The following is a 25,063-nucleotide window of genomic DNA, read 5'->3' as shown; positions in this document are numbered from 1 at the left end:
CGCCGGACCCTGAAGGAAACAGACCGGATAAACAGTTCTCTGCACCCAAATCCCGTGGGAGGGAGAGATAAACCTTCAGAGAGGCGGACAAGCCTGGGAAACCAGAAGAGACTGCTCCCTGCACACACATCTCGGACGCCAGAGGAAAAAGCCAAAGACCATCTGGAACCCTGGTGCACTGAAGCTCCCGGAAGGGGCGGCACAGGTCTTCCTGGTTGCTGCCGCTGCAGAGAGCCCCTGGGCAGCACCCCACGAGCAAACCTGAGCCTCGGGACTACAGGTAAGACCAAATTTTCTGCTGCAAGAAAGCTGCCTGGTGAACTCAAGACACAGGCCCACAGGAACAGCTGAAGACCTGTAGAGAGGAAAAACTACACGCCCGAAAGCAGAACACTCTGTCCCCATAACTGACTGAAAGAGAGGAAAACAGGTCTACAGCACTCCTGACACACAGGCTTATAGGACAGTCTAGCCACTGTCAGAAACAGCAGAACAAAGTAACACTAGAGATAATCTGATGGCGAGAGGCAAGCGCAGGAAGCCAAGCAACAGAAACCAAGACTACATGCCATCATCGGAGCCCAATTCTCCCACCAAAACAAACATGGAATATCCAAACACACCAGAAAAGCAAGATCTAGTTTCAAAATCATATTTGATCATGATGCTGGAGGACTTCAAGAAAGACATGAACACACTTAGGGAAGCACAGGAAAACATTAATAAACAAGTAAAAGCCTACAGAGAGGAATCGCAAAAATCCCTGAAAGAATTCCAGGAAAACACAATCAAACAGTTGAAGGAATTAAAAATGGAAATAGAAGCAATCAAGAAAGAACACATGGAAACAACCCTGGATATAGAAAACCAAAAGAAGAGACAAGGAGCTGTAGATACAAGCTTCACCAACAGAATACAAGAGATGGAAGAGAGAATCTCAGGAGCAGAAGATTCCATAGAAATCATTGACTCAACTGTCAAAGATAATGTAAAGCGGAAAAAGCTACTGGTCCAAAACATACAAGAAATCCAGGACTCAATGAGAAGATCAAACCTAAGGATAATAGGTATAGAAGAGAGTGAAGACTCCCAGCTCAAAGGACCAGTAAATATCTTCAACAAAATCATAGAAGAAAACTTCCCTAACCTAAAAAAAGAGATACCCATAGACATACAAGAAGCCTACAGAACTCCAAATAGATTGGACCAGAAAAGAAACACCTCCCGTCACATAATAGTCAAAACACCAAACGCACAAAATAAAGAAAGAATATTAAAAGCAGTAAGGGAAAAAGGACAAGTAACATATAAAGGGAGACCTATCAGAATCACAGCAGACTTCTCGCCAGAAACTATGAAGGCCAGAAGATCCTGGACTGATGTCATACAGACCCTAAGAGAACACAAATGCCAGCCCAGGTTACTGTATCCAGCAAAACTCTCAATTAACATTGATGGAGAAACCAAGATATTCCATGACAAAAGCAAATTTACACAATATCTTTCTACAAATCCAGCACTACAAAGGATAATAAATGGTAAAGCCCAACATAAGGAGGCAAGCTATACCCTAGAAGAAGCAAGAAACTAATCGTCTTGGCAACAAAACAAAGAGAATGAAAGCACACAAACATAACCTCACATCCAAATATGAATATAACGGGAAGCAATAATCACTATTCCTTAATATCTCTCAATATCAATGGCCTCAACTCCCCAATAAAAAGACATAGATTAACAAACTGGATACGCAACGAGGACCCTGCATTCTGCTGCCTACAGGAAACACACCTCAGAGACAAAGACAGACACTACCTCAGAGTGAAAGGCTGGAAAACAACTTTCCAAGCAAATGGTCAGAAGAAACAAGCTGGAGTAGCCATTCTAATATCAAATAAAATCAATTTCCAACTAAAAGTCATCAAAAAAGATAAGGAAGGACACTTCATATTCATCAAAGGAAAAATCAACCAAGATGAACTCTCAATCCTAAATATCTATGCCCCAAATACAAGGGCACCTACATACGTAAAAGAAACCTTACTAAAGCTCAAAACACACATTGCACCTCACACAATAATAGTGGGAGATTTCAACACCCCACTGTCATCAATGGACAGATCATGGAAACAGAAATTAAACAGTGATGTAGACAGACTAAGAGAAGTCATGAGCCAAATGGACTTAACGGATATTTATAGAACATTCTATCCTAAAGCAAAAGGATATACCTTCTTCTCAGCTCCTCATGGTACTTTCTCCAAAATTGACCATATAATTGGTCAAAAAACGGGCCTCAACAGGTACAGAAAGATAGAAATAATCCCATGCGTGCTATCGGACCACCACGGCCTAAAACTGGTCTTCAATAACAATAAGGGAAGAATGCCCACATATACGTGGAAATTGAACAATGCTCTACTCAATGATAACCTGGTCAAGGAAGAAATAAAGAAAGAAATTAAAAACTTTTTAGAATTTAATGAAAATGAAGATACAACATACTCAAACTTATGGGACACAATGAAAGCTTTGCTAAGAGGAAAACTCATAGCGCTGAGTGCCTGCAGAAAGAAACAGGAAAGAGCATATGTCAGCAGCTTGACAGCACACCTAAAAGTCTAGAACAAAAAGAAGCAAATACACCCAGGAGGAGTAGAAGGCAGGAAATAATCAAACTCAGAGCTGAAATCAACCAAGTAGAAACAAAAAGGACCATAGAAACAATCAACAGAACCAAAAGTTGGTTCTTTGAGAAAATCAACAAGATAGATAAACCCTTAGCCAGACTAACGAGAGGACACAGAGAGTGCGTCCAAATTAACAAAATCAGAAATGAAAAGGGAGACATAACTACAGATTCGGAGGAAATTCAAAAAATCATCAGATCTTACTATAAAAACCTATATTCAACAAAATTTGAAAATCTTCAGGAAATGGACAATTTCCTAGACAGATACCAGGTATCGAAGTTAAATCAGGAACAGATAAACCAGTTAAACAACCCCATAACTCCTAAGGAAATAGAAGCAGTCATTAAAGGTCTCCCAACCAAAAAGAGCCCAGGTCCAGACGGGTTTAGTGCAGAATTCTATCAAACCTTCATAGAAGACCTCATACCAATATTATCCAAACTATTCCACAAAATTGAAACAGATGGAGCCCTACCGAATTCCTTTTACGAAGCCACAATTACTCTTATACCTAAACCACACAAAGACACAACAAAGAAAGAGAACTTCAGACCAATTTCCCTTATGAATATCGACGCAAAAATACTCAATAAAATTCTGGCAAACCGAATTCAAGAGCACATCAAAACAATCATCCACCATGATCAAGTAGGCTTCATCCCAGGCATGCAGGGATGGTTTAATATACGGAAAACCATCAACGTGATCCATTATATAAACAAACTGAAAGAACAGAACCACATGATCATTTCATTAGATGCTGAGAAAGCATTTGACAAAATTCAACACCCCTTCATGATAAAAGTTCTGGAAAGAATAGGAATTCAAGGCCCATACCTAAACATAGTAAAAGCCATATACAGCATACCAGTTGCTAACATTAAACTAAATGGAGAGAAACTTGAAACAATCCCACTAAAATCAGGGACTAGACAAGGCTGCCCACTCTCTCCCTACTTATTCAATATAGTTCTTGAAGTTCTAGCCAGAGCAATCAGACAACAAAAGGAGATCAAAGGGATACAGATCGGAAAAGAAGAGGTCAAAATATCACTATTTGCAGATGACATGATAGTATATTTAAGTGATCCCAAAAGTTCCACCAGAGAACTACTAAAGCTGATAAACAACTTCAGCAAAGTGGCTGGGTATAAAATTAACTCAAATAAATCAGTTGCCTTCCTCTATACAAAAGAGAAACAAGCCGAGAAAGAAATTAGGGAAACGACACCCTTCATAATAGACCCAAATAATATAAAGTACCTCGGTGTGACTTTAACCAAGCAAGTAAAAGATCTGTACAATAAGAACTTCAAGACACTGAGGAAAGAAATTGAAGAAGACCTCAGAAGATGGAAAGATCTCCCATGCTCATGGATTGGCAGGATTAATATAGTAAAAATGGCCATTTTACCAAAAGCAATCTACAGATTCAATGCAATCCCCATCAAAATACCAATCCAATTCTTCAAAGAGTTAGACAGAACAATTTGCAAATTCATCTGGAATAACAAAAAACCCAGGATAGCTAAAGCTATCCTCAACAATAAAAGGACTTCAGGGGGAATCACTATCCCTGAACTCAAGCAGTATTACAGAGCAATAGTGATAAAAACTGCATGGTATTGGTACAGAGACAGACAGATAGACCAATGGAATAGAATTGAAGACCCAGAAATGAACCCACACACCTATGGTCACTTGATTTTTGACAAAGGAGCCAAAACCATCCAATGGAAAAAAGATAGCATTTTCAGCAAATGGTGCTGTTTCAACTGGAGGGCAACATGTAGAAGAATGCAGATCGATCCATGCTTATCACCCTGTACAAAGCTTAAGTCCAAGTGGATCAAGGACCTCCACATCAAACCAGACACACTCAAACTAATAGAAGAAAAACTAGGGAAGCATGTGGAACACATGGGCACTGGAAAAAATTTCCTGAACAAAACACCAATGGCTTATGCTCTAAGATCAAGAATAGACAAATGGGATCTCATAAAACTGCAAAGCTTCTGTAAGGCAAAGGACACTGTGGTTAGGACAAAACGGCAACCAACAGATTGGGAAAAGATCTTTACCAATCCTACAACAGATAGAGGCCTTATATCCAAAATATACAAAGAACTCAAGAAGTTAGACCGCAGGGAAACAAATAACCCTATTAAAATTGGGGTTCAGAGCTAAACAAAGAATTCACAGCTGAGGAATGCCGAATGGCTGAGAAACACCTAAAGAAATGTTCAACATCTTTAGTCATAAGGGAAATGCAAATCAAAACAACCCTGAGATTTCACCTCACACCAGTGCGATTGGCTAAGATCAAAAACTCAGGTGACAGCAGATACTGGCGAGGATGTGGAGAAAGAGGAACACTCCTCCATTGTTGGTGGGATTGCAGACTGGTAAAACCATTCTGGAAATCAGTCTGGAGTTTCCTCAGAAAATTGGACATTGAACTGCCTGAGGATCCAGCTATACCTCTCTTGGGCATATACCCAAAAGATGCCTCAACATATAAAAGAGACACGTGCTCCACTATGTTCATCGCAGCCTTATTTATAATAGCCAGAAAATGGAAAGAACCCAGATGCCCTTCAACAGAGGAATGGATACAGAAAATGTGGTACATCTACACAATGGAATATTACTCAGCTATCAAAAACAACGAGTTTATGAAATTCGTAGGCAAATGGTTGGAACTGGAAAATATCATCCTGAGTGAGCTAACCCAATCACAGAAAGACATACATGGTATGCACTCATTGATAAGTGGCTATTAGCCCAAATGCTTGAATTACCCTAGATCCCTAGAACAAACGAAACTCAAGACGGATGATCAAAATGTGAATGCTTCACTCCTTCTTTAAATGAGGAAAAAGAATACCCTTGGCAGGGAAGGGAGAGGCAAAGATTAAAACAGAGACTGAAGGAACACCCATTCAGAGCCTGCCCCACATGTGGCCCATACATATACAGCCACCCAATTAGACAAGATGGATGAAGCAAAGAAGTGCAGACCGACAGGAGCCGGATGTAGATCGCTCCTGAGAGACACAGCCAGAATACAGCAAATATAGAGGCGAATGCCAGCAGCAAACCACTGAACTGAGAATAGGTCCCCTATTGAAGGAATCAGAGAAAGAACTGGAAGAGCTTGAAGGGACTCGAGACCCCAAAAGTACAATAATGCCAAGCAACCAGAGCTTCCAGGGACTAAGCCACTACCTAAAGACTATACATGGACTGACCCTGGACTCTGACCCCATAGGTAGCAATGAATATCCTAGTAAGAGCACCAGTGGAAGGGGAAGCCCTGGGTCCTGCTAAGACTGAACCCCCAGTGAACTAGTCTATGGGGGGAGGGCGGCAATGGGGGGAGGGTTGGGAGGGGAACACCCATAAGGAAGGGGAGGGGGGAGGGGGATGTTTGCCCGGAAACCGGGAAAGGGAATAACACTCGAAATGTATATAAGAAATACTCAAGTTAATAAAAAAAAAAAAGAAAACTATACAAAACATAAAGTTACTTAAAGCAATCATCCAACCTCTACAGAGAGACACAATGGAAAGGATTTACTAATGAAAGACCTCAACTCAGATCTCAGTCAAAGGACTGCCACCTTAGCTATTATACAGGGTATGTTCAAGAGCAGTTAGCCTCAGATGTCTTCACCTATTAACAAGAAATGTTACTGACTAGTGATCAGAAAATCCCCATGTGGGGCCATATATGAATATTAGGTAGAGATGTGACCAGAGTAAAGAGAATTAAACGTAAATATGTCAAGCAAGGAGGGTTCCATTGTTTAATCCTGTCTTTAGCAATCTTCTTCTTATTTAAGTTTTAGATTTAAGTTCTGAATAGAGTCTCCTCACAGGTTTAAAAGTAAAACAGTTTTGAACAGATGAGACTGATTAAACTAGTCAGCTAAAAATAGTCTAAGATTCCTCAGTGTAGGGTTGTGTGGGTCCCATGTCCACTCTGCCACAGGGCAAGGCTGCAATAGGTGGGATGTAGGAGATGACTGCACTTACCTCATCGACCGGTGGTTGTATGGGAAGTTAAGGGACACTGCTCTGGGGGTGATGAAATGTAGTCTGAGGCACGGGACCACTGGAGCTGCCTGAGGGATTGGGGAGGTTCCTTGGGCCTGCAACAAGCAGGGGCTGTCTGGTTCTCATGCTCTTAGGCATCCAGGTGCCCCTGAATGCCACAGAAGAGTTGAGAATGGAGTTGGGGCCCATGGAACTGGATCTAGTCCCGGGCTGAAGGGGAAAGAAGGGGGCCTCTAGCTGGTCCTTTGAGGAGAGGCTTTGGCTTGGTGGGGGGTGCTTGGTTTGGCTTGGTTGTGGTGGTTGCTGTGGCTGGGAGAGCAGAGAGGCCTTCTGCAGGAGATTAGATGCTGGCTCTGTACTCTAAGGCCTTCTCTGTGGCTCACCATGGTGAATCCCAATAAAATGAGGCAGTCCATGGTTTTACGATATTTATCGGCATGGTGAAAAGTGAATGATTAAAACCGTACCCCACTTCTTAGGGTGGACTTGCGATTAAGTACCTTTTGAAGGGTGAAATATCTAGGAAGGAAAGGTTATTGGCTAAGCCTCCAGGCCTTTGGTACCTCATTAAAATGGAGATCTGTCTTGAGTCTATGAGACCACAGGCCATGTCCTCTACCTGTGGAGGGACTTGAGGCATTACCCTTCTGGGACTGATGGCCATGAATCTATGGAGGGCTTCGGGCTAGTGATCTGCCTGGTTTCCCAGGAGTCAGGCGAAATGCCTACTGTCTGTTCAGTGTCACTGGGATTTCTAGCTTTAGTTCAACCAGGAACCAGGCTGTCTTTCATGGTACCACACAGTTCTTACTTCTTGTTTTCATATGACTCTATGAAAGTTGCCAAAAATGCCTCAACCACTGAAAGGTTATGTAAGCTAAAACTGTCAAGAAATATTAAGGTAAAAATATTAAAGGCCAGCCAAATCAGTGACTATAAAGTATAACTATAGAGACACAGCCAGAATACAGCAAACACAGAGGCGAATGCCAGCAGCAAACCACTGAACTGAGAATAGGACCCCCGTTGAAGGAATCAGAGAAAGAACTGGAAGAGCTTGAAGGGGCTCGAGACCCCTTATGAACAACAACGCCAAGCAACCAGAGCTTCCAGGGACTAAGCCACTACCTAAAGACTATACATGGACTGACCCTGGACTCTGACCTCATAGGTAGCAATGAATATCCTAGTAAGAGCACCAGTGGAAGGGGAAGCCCTGGGTCCTGCTAAGACTGAACCCCCAGTGAACTAGATTGTTGGGGGGAGGGCGGCAATGGGGGGCGGATGGGGAGGGGAACACCGATAAAAAAGGGGAGGGGGGAGGGGGATGTTTGCCCGGAAACCAGGAATGGGAATAACACTCGAAATGTATATAAGAAATACTCAAGTTAATTTAAAAAAAAAGTATAACTATGTCCTGTTCCATTCAACATACCATAACAGTAAGCCAGCTGACTTCCCTTCAGTGGAAGGGGAATGGTAGAGCAGCATGGATTTAGAATATTTACAGTAGGCCTCTTGACTTACAGGATTACTAAAGCATGTGTCCTTCTTGCGGGCACAGCAGTAGCAGCTCATTCTGGACTTCAATGTACATGTTAAGAGGCCTCTCACACCCCATCAAAAAACTTCCTTTTGTCTGCTTTCCGTGGGCATTGGTAAGCTTTACTTACTTTTGCTTATTTTTTGGTTTTTCTCACATAGGGTCTCTATAGCCCAGGATGGCCTAGAACTCACAGTTATTCTGCTGACTCAGACTGGGCCTTGGCATACACTATCACATTTGATTCTTAATTTTAATATTCATCAAAGGAACTATCTTTATTAGGCACAATCAGGTTCTGCAAAAGTGGCATTTCACGTATTTACTAAGAAAATAATAAATAATAAATAGCTTTATTAATCCATCACACCCTTACAAAATGCTCCCAAATACAGCTAATGGCATTTGTAACTCCTAAAGATATGAAGTATTAATGAAAGAAACTGAACCTTGCTTGCCCTCTTCCCCCCGTAATTTCAACACTCAGAAGACTGAGGCTGAACAGTTATGGCTGGTTTGGGCTACCTGGAAGTAGTAATGGCGGGGTGTGGGGAGGAGACATAGGAAGAACAAGCCAGGTATAGTAAGTCACACCTGTAATCACGGAACACAGGAAGAAGCTAAGGCAAGAGGATTCTGAGTTCAAGCCAACAGAGGCTAGATAGCTATGTAGTTAGATCCTATCTCAAACAAACCAATAACCAAAACAAGTAAGTGCAACTGCCTTTGAGTGACCTTATTCGGTCTCATTGCTGTGGTCATATCCAGATACAAAGTGCTACCTTACCCTCACTTAATAGTTACAAGAAATATTTGTTAACTAAAACAAATGTACAATGAGTTCACTGTTATGCACATTTTAGTCATATGACATAACACATAATGTGCCACAAATGTAGAGAAAGCAACCTGGGACCACTCTAAGACAAGGTGAGATAAGCTGGGTTTGGGCCCACACTTATCTCTCTTCTCAGTACCTTTCCCCCTTACCTTAGCCATCAGTTTCCTACTTAGGCAGTTATTTACAACTGAGGACATTAAGGTATAGTGCAATCTAGGGACATCTGTATTTAAAGGGGCTTCTCCATAAGAAATCAATGGGACAGTCTTTTAAATGAAGAGAGTTAGTGAAACTGGGATATCACATGCAAAATAAGATGGACCATTAGCTTATACTATATATAAATATTAATTCATAATAGATTTTAAAATGGACTTAAACATGAGACCAAAACTTCTGAACTCTAGAAAAAGAGAATAGGTGAATATTTTGACAGTGGATTTGTTAATGATTTCTTGGATATGATATGAACATATACTAACAACAAAGTAGATAAACTAGAAAATACTCAGATTTAATACTGTGAAAGCAGAAGGGGGTCCATGACAAGAATAAATCCCATGATTTTGTGTGCCAACTAAAACTCTTAAATAAACTTTTGGGGAGAAAAAGTAAAAACTGAAGCTGTAGAGATGGTTCAGCACTTGAGAACACTTGCTCCTTTGCACAGGACTAAGGTTTAGTATCCAGCACACACAAGGCAACTTGGAACCATCTGTAACTCCAGTTTCAGGATATGCAACATTTTCTGGCCTCTACATGCATGCTGTAAACATACAAACATGTAGTCAAATATTTGTATGTTGAATTAATAACTATCAGCACTCAAATGCTGCCACTGGTGGCAACAGCACATAATCACAATCCTCACCGCCCACCAAAATGCTGTGGATTCGCAAATGAAACACACACACACACACACACACACACACACACACACACACACACACACACACACACACACACACACAGAGCTTTCTATTTAATATACTTTAAACATCGAAATGTCTGGACCCATCCAAACATCCCCGCAACTAAAACAGTCTCCCCTCCAATATGCTTTAATTATTTCTTACTAAAGTCTATATTCAATACTGGCAGCCACAGACCCAAGCCTGCAGCCCTCATGCGCCATGATCTCCAACTCTTACATGTTGTCAGTGTCTCTGTGTCTTTGTCTCTCTGTCCTACATTTCTCAGGCCAGGACCTTCTCTTTCCCTGGCAATGGTGATTCCCAAGTTCCGCCTCTGTTTCCCTGCCCAGCCATTGGCCACAGCAACTTTATTACCAATCAGAGCCAACTGGGGGTAAGGACCCTCAGAGTCTTACAGGCAGACATGTGGTTCCCATGTGCTTTTGGGAGCCAAATGAACACAAATAGCATTACAACCAATCCACAACAGTCATAGACATTAAGAAAATAAATATTTAAGTTAAAACTGCATCAAATCACACAGCAGTGAAAAGGCAACTTACAAAATTGAAATTATATTCAATAAGAGATAAAGATATAGACTTCTTAAAACTAATTTTATCATCAATGAAATGTAATCTAACAGGTTTGATGTATGAATAGCCAATAAGCACAGGAAAATATGCTCTCAGTCATAAATCATACAAAACCCAGAGGAGAGGCTTCCTCACACCCAAATGGATGGGTACTGGGGTTCAGGGTGTTGGGCATTATCTAAGTATTGAATCCAGAGTCGTCTGTGCCCTAAGCAAGTGCTCTACCACTTAGATCTATCCTCAGCCCTTTTTTTCCTTGAGTCAGACTCTATGTAACCCAAATAGCCAGAATTCCTGATCCTCTGACTTTCATCTCCCAAGAGAGGAAATAGGTGAGGAGATATAATGATGCTCCTACTGTGGGAAAAAGCGTGGTAGAAATCCAAAGCATTACTACAGCACTACATTATCTATGTCCACTTTTGAGTATAGACCCAAACTCAAAGTAGATGTGGCCCTCAGTGAAAATGACTCGAGTTGGTTTCCGGTGTCTCTGGTCTGACAGCAAATGGGCAGAGTGTTAACAGCTCTTACAAGGGAAGCGGGGAGGTTTAGGAGGGCAATATAGGGGAGGTAGCCAGGGTCCTGGGTCTCCTCTGCTACTGCAGCAATGCCAGTGCCAGTGCCAGTGCCACGGTGGCATCAGATGCAGTAGGCTTTGCTGATGGCAGGAGGCTGGGCCAAGGTCCAGATGAAAGCTTCTGATGACAGCTTCTGGAGAGAAAGCTCTTTCCCAAGAGTTACAGCTCAGTAAAACAGACACTCTCAGATTACTCTAGGTAACGTAGCTTCTGTACTTGATTAAATGTGGATAGAAAATATACTTTTGGAGGAGTAGAGTGGGATCCAAGGGAAGATGCTTCCCATTGGATCAGTTTGAGAGGCTAGTAATGCTCTATTTGCATGAGGAAGGATTCCAGGTGTTTTTCCTACGTGACTAATAGTCCTGGTCTTCTCAGTGTGGTGTCCCATGGTGTTCTAGAGCAGGCAATAGCCTCATTCCTACCGTTATCAATTGTGAGATTCATGGTGTTTGAGATGACTAAACCTTCTGAGTTCTTCTGTCTGATGTCATGGTCCACTTGAATGGTCTGATGTCATGGTCCACAATGAAACATTTATCTGTACACCTGTATTCCCAACAGCAGCATTCATAGTAGCTAAAAGGTGAAAGCAATCCCAAATATACATTGACATAAGATCAAAAAACAAAACATGCCACATACACATATGAAATATTATTTAGACTTAGGAAATTTAGTATGTGTAACAACATAGTCATGAAAACAAGATGCTAAGAAAAGCAGTCATTTGTAAAGGTAAACTACTCTACCATCCCACTCAGACCAGATACTTCAAGTACTTAAGAGATACTGAAAGTAGGACAGTGTGTTTTGGGACTGGGATAATAACAGGAGCGTCTTAGGTCAAGATGAAAGGGATTTACTGACGAACGGTGGTAATGTCTGTTGCACACTATATTAATGTTACTGTACAACCCATGTAAAAATGGTTGGGACCAAAGAGATGGCTGAGCAGCCAAGGGCACTGGCTTCTCTTTCAGAAGACTGTGGTGGGCTCCATTGCCAGAACCCACATGGTGATTCACACCTGTCTTTAACTCTAGTACCAGGAGTATGCAATGCTGTCTTCTAGCCTCTGTGATTACCAGGCAAGGATGTCGTGTAGAGACATACAAGCAAGCAAAACACCTTTACACATAAAACAAAAAATAAAAAAGGATCATCAAAATGTTACATTTTTATGTTAAGCATTTTACCACTTCACCACAGTTTTAAATGCTGTATTTAATGGCTGAAAGATAAAAGCATGGATCAGAGACTGGCCACTAAGAGAATATGGAGCACTCAGGAATGCTTAAATAAATGGAGTACAAACCCACAGGCCTAAGAGAATTTTGAGAGTCTATACTGTTATTTTCTATTTTACCTTCACATTTCCTACATCTTTAGTAGAGTACAGAGTTTGCAACTATGAATTACATTTCCTAGGTGCCACTCAAATCAAGAGTATGCATGTGACTAAGTTCTAGCCAGCAACATATGAACAGAGCACAGGCAAAATGTCTGCCATTTTTGTCTTTATGTTTAATCTCCCTAGTACTGAGGATCAAATTCCTATATTCTTAAAGAAAGTTGCTTAATTCAATATCAAGAATGTATGTGTAAAGTGTTGACATCTGGTGTTGGGAATTGTTTTATTTTTGGCTCACCAAAAAATCCACACTTCCAGACCTGAGGCTCCCTGAGGGCTTCAAATGATAAGAAAGAGTTGCCATATAGGCAGTGTCTGTGTAGAAAGACAGAAAGACAGGGCAAGGGATTGGGAGAGGGGAGAATGAAGAGAATCAACATGATCCAGAGTTAGAAGGAACAGATTTAAGACCTACAGGAGACAAAGCAGCCTACAATGTAGATGGAAGGGATCAGGACCCTACTGGGGAAATGGGGGTTTTCCCAGAACATAACAGGGCAGCAAAGATAAAACACAGATTTAAACATAGATCCCTCCTGGGATAACAGAGGGACATGTATGCTAGGTGTCAGGAGGGTTAGAAATGTCCAGCCAGTGAGCTTACTTGAGGAGTATCAAAATTAGCTGGTGTGTGTGTGTGTGTGTGTGTGTGTGTGTGTGTGTGTGTGTTTCATTAGCAAATTCAGAGAACTCTTGGACAGGTGCCACAACTGCACTATGGAGTCAGAGCAGTTTAATTAGTTCACCACTATAGTCTAGTGCATTGAGGTCCCAAGTGAGGTTCACATTAACCTGGACACAGAGGGTGGGGGGGGTACAAGGCCAAGTCAGCAAATGCACAGTTTACTCAGTTTCAACTTCTTTTAAAGGCAAAGCAGGGTAAAAGTTTCCCACTGTTTCTAGTTCTCACCAGCTGCTTTTTCCCTAGCAATAGCATATTTTGGATCAAAGTGACCTAAACCTCCTTGCAGACTGACAAATCTGTCAGCAATCCAACTCTTCAATCTGTTAGATGGCTGCTGTCTAATTAAGCTACAAAGTTACTTTCTCATGATCATGAAGGCCGTGTCCTCAGGTTTTCAGCTTACTTGGCACACAGAGCACCAGAATCCTCTGCTTAAGGAAGTGGGCCTCCTCAGTATCTCAGTATGCTGGGAGTGACCAAACCATCCTAGGGTGCCCTGCAGCTGGCAAGCTAGGAACAGTTGCCTCAAACCATTTCTCTATAGTAGAGTAAAATAGTATCAACTCTAATACCTAGAGAATGGCTAAGCAGACAGAGGAACCGGTGGCCCTGAATAGCCAGAAAAATGCTGCCTTCTGTGGATTTAGCTGCCTACCGTTGGGTCAGCACAGGCAAGAGAAAAATCTCAGTATTTGCATTGTATCCAGTCTTTTCCAATAGCTTGGCCTGTGCCCTAATTAACTTAAGAACACTGAATAATTTTAGTATTAGTAATTTATTCTACATTTCAGCTTCATAATGCAGACTGTACCAGAAAGAGAAAAATGAAATGAAGTACATTCTTAGGAATCTCAGATGTAAGAATCCTATAACTTAGAGAATAATTTAACCCTTCAAGAAGTTCCTCTTAAACCTTGAGTGTGATCAAACAAGACTAAACCAGAAAGGAATATTCTGGTTCACTTTTATGCTAGACTCAAGTACAATCATACAATACACAGATCAATCACAGACATTTTTGTCCTCTCCTGCACACATGGAAAGCCATGGAGCCAGAAACTCAGATGATAAACTTCAGTTCTAACTCAAGACACTAATTAAAATAACAACAACAATAAAGAAACCTGATTTTGTGGCACACACTTGTGCTGGAGAGACAGAGACTCCATATCCTCCCTAGCCAGCCAGCCAAACCAACCTGTCCTATTCCAAGCCAATGAAAAATCCTGCTTTATAAAATGGTGGAGAGCACCTGAAGAGAAACACCCAAGGTTGTCCTCTGGCCTCCACACATGCAAGCTCACATATGCAGAGCCACCGGACCAACCTAGCCTGTAAAAGGTTTTTCATGAGCCAGTAAGATAGCTCAATGGGTAAAGGTTCTTGTGTGGCCAAGCCTGATGTAATCTGTTCAATACCTGAGACCTACACAGAAACTTGACTCTTACCAGATGCCCCTGACCTCCATGCTTTGAGGTTTGGTCTGTTGCTATGTATAGTAATGCTGACTGCAGACCCCCAAGGCCTGATTGACCCAGAGACAAGAGAGTCCACATGTAGACCCCAAGTGATACTAGGTAAACTTGTGTCCCCAAATTATTTCTGATAGGTGAATAAAGATGCCAACAGTCGACAGCTGGGCAGAAGACGCACAGGCAGGGTTTAGCATCCCAGGACTTCCGGCATCAGAGAAGAACCACAAGTGGGAAAGAAGGTGAAGGGAGGAAGAAGTCGCCATGGGTCAGGTGGGTTAGCTAATTGGAGTTAAGAGCAGCCCAGACGAAACACAACAAATTACATAGTGGGATTATTGGCTGGGAAACAGACATAACAGACAGAGGATCCATATCTGCCCAGCTCCTGTGCTGATTAAGGCTTAATGTAAATATGAAGCTTGTGGGTGTCTTTTACCTGGGAACTAAGTGGTCAGAGGCAGGGGAGAAACCCTGGGTTGGGATTAAATAATGTCTACAACATCCACACATACAACACCTGCCTCCCCCCACACAAAAATAATAAATGTAATTTTTGAAAGGGGCAACTTGTCATCAACCATGGGGATCAAAGTTCTATCATAGAACCCATGTATTAAGAGGACGACCTCCCCACTCATTGTCCTCTGACCTCCATATACGCACAATAACACATAGAGACATATGCACATAGAATACACTAATTCATTAATTAAAGGTTTTTCAAATCATCTGTTCTTGGCCCCAGGTCACTTCAGTCTTTGGTTTACACAACTCACTTCCCCACATCTGCCTCCCCTTCTCTCATGCCTGTCATGCTTGCATGTTTGTTTCTCCTCTCTTAGTGTCCATGTTTAAATCTATATTAACCTCTTTATAAACTACAGCTCTGGCAAATAGACAGATGGTTCCTAGGTCAAAAGAACTTGCCCTGTGATCATGAGGCTGGGAGTTCAACTCCTACCATCCTGCAAACACCAGTCACTACAGCTGCCAGGAATCAGAAAACATCCTCTTAGGCGAAAATAATAAAATACTGCCACTAATTTGGAGGAACACACACTTTCAAATATATGGCCAAAATGCAAAACTTTGTCCTTTTACAATGTAGCTTACAAAAGAGTTATGACCGGGGTCATGAATCAAAGGGAAGTAAAAATCCTGGTTCCTTTTATGCCATGTGACCCCCACCAAGTATTGTTATTTCTACAAATCTGTTCCTTTCTGAGTATGCCAAACTTAAATACTGCCTTGGAATATTGAATGGGAAACCAGTTAGCAAAGAGTCCTGGAGCACAGTCCATATATAGTAATTATTATTAAATATTGGAACAAATGTTAAAAAGGCAACAGTGTTTCATGTTCAGTTTTAAGTGTCAGGCACAAGGCTTACAATCCTATGACTTAAATTTAAGGCTGAGATATAAAAGGAATTACAAGAAGCCATTTGCCAAGGACAAATGCTAAGTAAAAATCCGCTACAACTTAAGAACCAAAATGCAACATGTAGGAAAAAAATCCTTGTACAAAATGGTAGAAAACATCACACTAAAGATAATAACACACCTCTCCTTCCTGAACACTACAAGAAACAGACTTCCCTGAGATCTTCTGGGGTTTTCCTGTCTGGAAACAAGAAGCTCCAGTAAGCTCTCTCGTCACCACAATCGCATTTCCAGTAGAACATCGCTCTGGTACCTTTCTCAATCTCAGCATTCATTTTTATTTTATTCTAGACATACAGAGAAACTACTTAGAAAGTTAAATATATTTTGGTAGGCAACAAAATTTCACTCAAAACACCAAATATAAAAACGAATTCTATTTTATGTTACGACATCAATAAAAAATGTTGTGAGAAGACAAACAATGTTAAAACACCTTTAATCCCAGCACTCTGGAGACAGAGGTAGGAAGGCAGATCACGTGACTTTGAAAGTACACTGATCTATAGGCCACTCAGGGAAAGCCAGGGCATCACTGAAAAACGCAGCTTCCAACAAAAACAAAGACAAAACAAACAAAAAGACAGAAAGGAAGACAGAAAGACAGAAAGACAGGAAGGAAGGAAGGAAGGAAGGAAGGAAGGAAGGAAGGAAGGAAGGAAGGAAGGAAGGAAGGAAGGAAGGAAGGAAGAACAATTTTTTAAAAGTTTGGAGTAGCCTGTGAACCAGGGTTGAGCGGCAAGAGGAATCTGGGGAATTGCAGCTCGGGGCGCCTCTGCCCTGACTGCAAAAGCTAGAGTTGCATATGCCTGAAGAGGCAGGGAATGAAGGGCCAAGGATTCACAGGCACTGGATGCGCTGGAAGAAGTGACATAGGCAAAGCCAGCAGTGGGACTCAGAGGCCGGGTCATGGGCATATTGGTCAACAAACCACTGAGTGCAGGTGGCAGAGCCTGGGTGGCCAGGTCCCGGCAGAGGGGGAACCAGAGATCACCAGTTACACTATTCTGTGCCTGAGATGCAAGAACGGCTAGACCTCCAGGCTGGGCGCCATTCCCCAAACCACAAGCCTGGGATTCGCTCACCTTCCGTGCTGCCTCAAGACAACATACCTGTGTCTCCCTGGTGCCACCGCCACCCAGTGCGCTCTCCTCGGCCGCCGAAGGGAGCCAGTCTGCAGATCTCCGAGCTGCACCACCCTGCATCCCATGTTCCCTCAGGAGCGGTACCAGCCTGGCCTCTCCAGGACGGCTCCGCCCACTCCTCGACTCAGCCATGCCTCTCTGGCACACCTTACCCCCATCCTACCTGTGACCTGGCAAACTGGAAGACTATTACAAACTATTACAATAGTCTTTATTGTTGGAACACTCAAACACGAAGCTAAACAACTCCTCTCCCAAAGTTCAACACTTTCATTCCTCTACCTTAGACATTTGAAAAGATTTGCAAACACAAGAAGAAATCAGTACTCTTTTCAAAACTGACTTTCCAAATCTGACAATTTTCTCCCAGAAAGACAGGGGATGTTCAGATAAAATTGCTCTGGCTCTCCTTCTTTCTCGCTCTCATTCTTTCTCACTCTCCTCTATAAATTCAACATCAGAATTCCATCACTACACCTAGAAAGTTGCATGTTTCTCTAGACGCACATCTGAAAAGATAGATACAGCTTAATTTCAGGAGCTACAGACAGAGCTTCTAGCTAGCTGCACCCCATGCAAAACATGTACCGAAATGCCACAGTAGGGGGGGAAAAAGAACCTGAAGTTTGGGGGAATGCCTTAGTATTTTTTTTAAAGAAAGAAACACATTGTCTAAACACAGCAATTATGTCCACTCAGAAAAATGATAAAAGTTCATTTTTGAGACTGAAAAGATGCACATGTTCCAACACAGTTCATAAAATCATTGTAACACAAAAATTAGTCATAGAATACATTCTGTCCACCACTCACTATACCACATATTTCATGCCAATGGACAAATACATTGATTTCATGTCCTCAACCACTCAGATTTTCAAGTGCATCATATTGAATATTGAAGTACACTTCAGGTTGTTCTTTGGTTTTATTTTGTTTGTTTGTTTGGAATCTTTTCTGTATTCATTTTTTTTAATTCTTTCATAATCCTATTGCATGTTTCTTTAGAACTAAATTTGCATGGCTTGAATGAAGCGCCCTGTTCCTGTGGAAGTCACATACGAGAATATGAGATTTCTTATTACACACAATCCAACCAATGTAACCTTAAAGAAATGTATAGAGGAAGTTAAGAAGTATGGCATTACCCCAATAGTAAGAATATGTGAAGCAACTTATGATACTACTTGCATTCGTGTTCTTGACTGGCTATTTGGTGATGGTGTACCACCATTCAACCAGACTGTTGATGACTAGTTAATTCTTGTGAAGATTAAGTTTCATGAAGAACCTGGTTACTGTATTACTGTCCATTGAGTCTCAGGCATTTGCAGAGTTCCAGGGCTTCTTGCCCTAGCATTAATTGAAGGTGGAATGAATTATGAATCTTGGTCTCAATCAACTATTTTATTGAGTTGCAAAGGAGGCTTTTCTAATTACACATTCCTTCTGCGTTTGTTGGCTACCATTCTTCTTTAATGAACTTTCATGGTGGAGCACACCTTTAATGTCGGCACTCCAAGGTCAGATTGTTGGAGAAATTCTTAATCCCAACCCGAGATTCTAACCCACCTTTGAACCTTTAGCTCCCTGTTTAAAGAAACCCACAGACTTTATACTCACTCTAAGCCTTAAATATTACAGAAGCTAGACTGGTACCTACCCTCTTTGTTACTAGAATCTACTTTTCTATCAATAATGCCAAATTATTAATTATATTTGCTGTGTTTCATTTGGGCTGCTCTTCCCAGGGACTAGAATGCCCCGGCAGTGATCCACAAAAGCTGGAGAAGCAGATGCATGAATGCAGAGGGAATGAATGGCCTGGGATGCACCGCCTGCACTGGAGGCACTGGAGGAACGAGTGACACATGCAAAGCCAGCTGCATGACTCAGGGGCAGGGCAGTGGACTTATAGGTCAGCGAACCACAGAGTGGAGGTGGCAGAGCCAGTGCAGCCCAGCTGTGATGGAGGGGGAACCAGAGGTCACAGGTTACACAATGGCTCAGTGCTGAGCCTCAACTTGCCAGCCCGGGGGTAGTTCAGCTTCTACAATGACTCAAGACACCAAACCTAGGCCTCTCCAGCGCCATTACAGGCAGTTCACTCTCAGAGGCCAGGAGGAAGGACAGAGAAGGGAGCCAGTCATCTAGACTCTGATGTGCACCTTGTGGCATCCCTTCTTCCCTCTCGCATGGTACTAGCCTCCTGCTTTCAGCATGGCTCTGCCCAGCTCCTCGACTCGACCACATCCCTCTAGCATGCCCTGCCCCCATCCTACAGGTGACCTGGCAAAATGGATGACTATTACAAGCTATTACAATAGACTTTATTTTTGGAACACTCAAACCTGAAGCTAAACAACTCCTCTCCTAAAGTTCAACCCTTATGTACCTCTACCTTAGACATTTCAAAAAAGTTGCAAACAGAAGAAGAAATCAGTACTCTTCAAAACTGACTTAGCAAACCTGATAATTTTCCCCCAGAAAGACAGATGTTCAAATAAAATCGCCCTCACTCTCCCTCTTTCCTATTCTCCTTTATAAATTCAACGTCAGAATTCCAACCCTACCCCTAGAATGTTGTATGTTTCTCTATATGCACATATGAAAAGATAGATACAGCTGACTTTCAGGAGCTACAGACAGAGCTCTTAGCTAGCTGCACCCCTAGCAGGTCCTGAAGCAACTTATGGCACTACTCTTGTGGAGAAAAAGGCATTCGTGTTCTTGACTGGCCTTTTGATGACAGTGCAACACCATCCAACCAGATTGTTGATGACTGGTTAAGTGAGAAGAATTAGCTTTGTGAAGGACCTGGTTGCTGCATTGCTGTCCATTATATCACAGGCCGTGGCAGAGCTCCAGTGCTTCCTGCCCTACCATTAATTAAATGTGGAATGAAATATGAAGATGTAGTACAATTCATAAGACAATAGCAGAGCTTTTAACAGCAAGCAGCTTTTACATCTTCAGAACTTCCATCGTAAAATGCAGCTCCCCTTGAAGGATGCCAACAGTCACAGAAACAGCTGTTGTATTCAATAAAACTGGGGTGCCTGATGCCATTGCCTTGGAAGAGGAACTTCAAATGTGAACTGATTTGTGATGCATAATTACTCAATGTGTCAGCACATTTGCTTACCCAGTAAATCTACTGAATATCCACAGAAATATTAAAAAACAGCTCATCAGGCTACAAGCTTGACAGAATTGCAACCTCTATATTTGGGATCTGATAAACCTGTTTGGACATTTAGTGAAAGATTTTCACTGGTCAGCATTTAAAATGTGCTCATTATTTGTACCAATTGACTAATTTCATTAAATGTACTCCTGTGCCAGAATATGATTAGTCTATAAGGAATTAAGAAGGATCAGGTACCAAAATACCCAGCACAATATTTGAATAAAGAACCAAAACTCCAAGAACTAAGAACACTCTAGACCTTCTATGGTGTATTCCTTCAGTCATTTCAAATACCACAGGGCTTCTCTTGTTATCTGCTTGCTCTCTCTATGTTTATATCTACCACACTTACACCAGAATATGTGGGGTTGCTTTGCCATCATTATATTTTTTTTAACTAAGTCTTGTGGTGATTATATAATGTGTCTCTCTGTCTTATTCTGTGAGGTTTGGGAAACCTCCATTTGAAAATCAACTTTGTTGCAGAAGCATATAACTTCAATAATGTCTCCACACAATAAGCACTATACTTAATTTAATGTTGGCATTCAGAAACACAACCTAACAGGGAGGGTCTAAAAAGGAAACTAGAGGAGACTATTTAATATTTGTAGTCATATGTTGCCTTTGTCTCATGGAGAACAAGCAGAGTTTGCTCTTTAATTTAGTAATTATTTTTAAGACTTAAAGATACATTGTTGTAGCTAACTACTTCTTAATCAAAATTTCTGAAATTCTTGCATTTTCCATACATATCAGAAGTTTTCCAACGTGTTTGCGGTTATGGTTTTCTTCCTCTTCTCAATCTCTTACAAAGAAAAAAGAGTGGAATCTGCTATTGAACCCAGCACAGATATTTGATATGCTGTTTCAGTATTGTAATCAATAATTGGATGCTTGATTATTTGTTTTATTATGTACTCGACACAATGGTGGTGTGTAATAATGTTAGTTCAGCCACATATTTATACTGTCTTGGAATGTGTGGTTATAGCTGTGAGGGAGAAATAGTTGGTCAGTGTGCACCAGCTTGTAAAGATCTAGTGTGAGAGCTTCAACATATAAATAAATGATGAAATGAAAAACAAGCATGAATATCATCCAACATGCTTAATTCCAATACAGGGATTACCCTACTGATAGGGGTTGCCAAATTCCTTCTATTCCTACATATAATGGCTAAGTAATTTTTAAATATTATCCATAAGCCAAAATATGTATCTGACTCTGTTATTACAAATAATTAAGTCCATGAATCTTATGTATTTGTAACTTAACAGGTCAGGCAAAAAGTATTCTACTTAACTCAAAAACAAAACTAAGATTTTTATTTACTAATGGGACATCTGCAGCCACTGGCCCAAGTACCTCTGCTCAACCTTGGGACCACAGGACAATATCACTATTGTTTACATCTCTACATTGTCAGAAAAATGTCAGGCAGAGTACTCCACAATTAATATCCTATCATAGTGGAATGGATAGGGTCCTCACTACAATTGCAATTAACTGGATCAATGGTAACAGCCAGATGTTTTTCCTTAATAAAATAGAAAAAAATTTTTTTTCTCTATGTTGGCTGTAAGTTGACAATGCTTTTACCAACCTTATGTTCTCACCAACAACCTGTCATCTCATGCTTCAGCCTCTATTGATAATCTTGGTCTCAGTCAACTATTTTATCGAGTTGCAAAGGATGCTTTGCTAATTACACATTCCTTCTGTGATTGTTAGCTACCATTCTTCTTTAATGAAGTTTCATGGGGGAGCATACCTTTAATGTCACCACTCCGAAGTCAGATTGTTGGAGAAATTCTTGATCCTAGTTTCTAACTCAACGTTGAACCTTTTGCTTGCTGAGAAAAGAAACACACAGTTTGTCCCTTTGATAATGCCAAATTATTACATATATTTGCTGTGTTTTCATCTGAGTGGCTTTTCACTCTAATTTGCCAGCACTCACAGCCATGTAATTATCGATCACCTAACCTTGACAAGAGCTTCTTCCCCCTCATGCACCACCTTCTTCTCCTCATGGGTCTCCTTGGACCCTACGCCTGGGGAACCTAAACCCCACCTATGTCTCTCCTGCCCAGCTATCAGCTGTTCACATCCTTATTTATCAATCAGAAATAACTTGGGGGCAGGATCATAGGTCTTCATGCAATATCCAGGTATTGGGGCCAAGACACAGCATTACAATAGACAGCAAGAACAAACCTCCTTTCCTCTCAGATATAAATTGAATACAACTACAATTATGAAAATTATACTCACAGGATGTTTTAATAATGAAATAACCTTAAATGCCATGTTCTGTTGATCTCTGATGCTTTTGATCTATCTACACATAGCATGCTGAATTGTTAAACACTGATTGTTTTTAAGTATTTACTGCTTAAATAACCTTGAAAAACAAGTTATTATAATTAACTAAATGAGAATCTAATATGACCATGAGGTTGATTGTTTATCCTAAACAGTTTGTAACAGCAGCTATTAACAGGACTAGGATTAAAACTGTTACACTTAAATGACTTGTATAGGCTAAATACCTATCTAAGAGTAACAAAATTAATTCAAATTTTGTATCAGCCTACAAAATACCAATGAAAATGTTAAATCTGTATCACTGTATAAATTCTGTACTAATTTAAGAAAAATATAACTTCAATTGTGTACCAAAATATGAACTTCTTCCAATGTAAGATTACGGCTGTAAAATGTTTTAAGAGTAAATTCAATAATGGATGTGTAATTTCTTCTACTATTACTCCCTTTTTTATTTTCAACGCCCTTCTCTTTAAATAAAAAAGAATAGAGAAGAGGAAAGGAAAGATAGAAATCCCCAAGTCTAAGCACTCTATTTAGACTCCTCCCTGTCTAAAATTGTAATTATATTAAAATTATAACTAAAAGTGAAAACATCTGTATAATTCATAAAATGAACAAAACTATCCACCCCAACTGAAGGAGATGGGACAAAGGTCTTCTTATGATTGTTTCCTGGTGATTTGAGATAAAGAATTCATTTTAGGAAACACAAAAGGTCATTGGAAAAATGGCTAAGCCATTATAAAGTTAGCTGGCATTATTTGTTGCTCAGTTTTTATATATTGAGAAAGTTCAGGGTTTTACTGAAATCCTGACGGAAACCATCTGAAAGGCAGGATGAACTGAAGTCAGCATGGATAAGCAACCCGTTCTGAAGCTTGCTGGCCAAGAAAGTCTCTGGAAACAGCAACAGTTGAGACAGGATCAGACAGGAAGCTACAACCACAGGTCATTTCCACATCTCTGAAGGTGAATCTTTTCAGGGCTGCATGCTTAGTGCTTTAGTCTGTAATATATAAGCCTTACAACCAATATTTAGTTCTATAAAGGTATTTGTATGGAATGTGGAAGGTACGCAGAACAGTTAAGAATGAAATTTTCTCCTTGTTTGAGCTGGTGGAGGACAACTTTCATTTTTATGAGTTACCTTGATCAATAATTACATGATAATCTATGTTCATTCATGCCATATCAAAGAATGGCGGAGATGAATTTTGAGGATTCTATAACCAACAATTTGATAAGTTATATATAGCTGAGTTCTGGCTAGAGACAGCACACTATTCTTAAAGTCATGTAAATATTAATGGAAGGTAATACTCAAAAAAGATAATAAAAATGTTCCATTGCTGCTGTAGCCTCTTTCTTTCTGAGCTGATAGCTCTCCTGCAAACACATTAAATGTTCCTAAGAGCAACTGGACATTCTGCAAGGAATATGGGAAACAACAACCCCACAAGGGGACACAGTAAGAGAAGGGCAAGAATTCTTTGTATGCTCAGGGAAAGTAGCCTTATGACAGGAAACAGAGTGGCTATGGTGGGCAGACTAAGCCCATTTTCCACAAAAAGTCTAAACCTACAAAGAAGATTGTGCTGAGACTGGAGTGTGTTGAGCCCAACTGCAGATCTAAGAGGATGCCGGCTATTAAGGGATGCATGCATTTAAAGTGGGAGGTGAGAAGAACAGAAAGGGCCACGTGATCCAGTTCTTAGCTAATTTTGTTATGAAGACAATAAAATCTTGACATTTCATACCCTTAAAAACAAATATAGAAGGATAATAGAGAAAAGAGACAGGATGACTAAAATTCAAAGCACAATGTACAGATGCTGCCAAGATGATGAAGGACCAGATAAGCAGTTTCACAAGGAAGAACTATTAGAGAAGAAGAAAACAGGCAAAGAAACAGAGTTCTACAAAAGGAGGTACTGTTTCAAGGACAAAAGAACAAAAGAGTCACATGCTACAGCTAACTCAAGGAAGGGCTGGACATGGCTAAAGCACTTGACAATAATATGTAATTAATTGGACAGGTCCTGTAGAGAAGTAGAAAAATTCTGAATTGAAACAACAGATAACAAGGAACAAAGAAGTAAGCTCAGGTAATTATATTAAGCCGTCTTCATGGCAGGTCCTGTTCCCTAGAGT

At 40.8% G+C, this 25,063-nt stretch overlaps 1 long non-coding RNA gene and 1 pseudogene across 4 annotated transcripts in view; one reads left to right on the top strand and one right to left on the bottom strand.

Annotated features, from left to right (window-relative positions):
- Window positions 1-25,063, bottom strand: part of LOC108351592 (uncharacterized) — a 41,048-nt gene that overhangs the window by 5,469 nt on the left and 10,516 nt on the right. For 3 of the 4 annotated variants that reach the window (XR_005494867.2, XR_010058783.1, XR_005494868.2), the window contains 2 exons: window positions 22,353-22,434; window positions 11,653-11,806 (listed from right to left, as the gene is read on the bottom strand). This is a non-coding gene — a long non-coding RNA (uncharacterized LOC108351592). The remainder of the gene's footprint in view (window positions 1-11,652; window positions 11,807-22,352; window positions 22,435-25,063) is intronic. The other variant, XR_010058784.1, reaches the window with a different exon arrangement.
- Window positions 18,409-20,436, top strand: Ptp4a1-ps3 (protein tyrosine phosphatase 4A1, pseudogene 3; annotated as a pseudogene).

The sequence above is a fragment of the Rattus norvegicus genome, chromosome 16, assembly GCF_036323735.1.
Source record: "Rattus norvegicus strain BN/NHsdMcwi chromosome 16, GRCr8, whole genome shotgun sequence".
Classification (NCBI taxonomy): Eukaryota; Metazoa; Chordata; class Mammalia; order Rodentia; family Muridae; genus Rattus; species Rattus norvegicus.
This window is presented reverse-complemented; position numbering and strand designations above follow the sequence as displayed.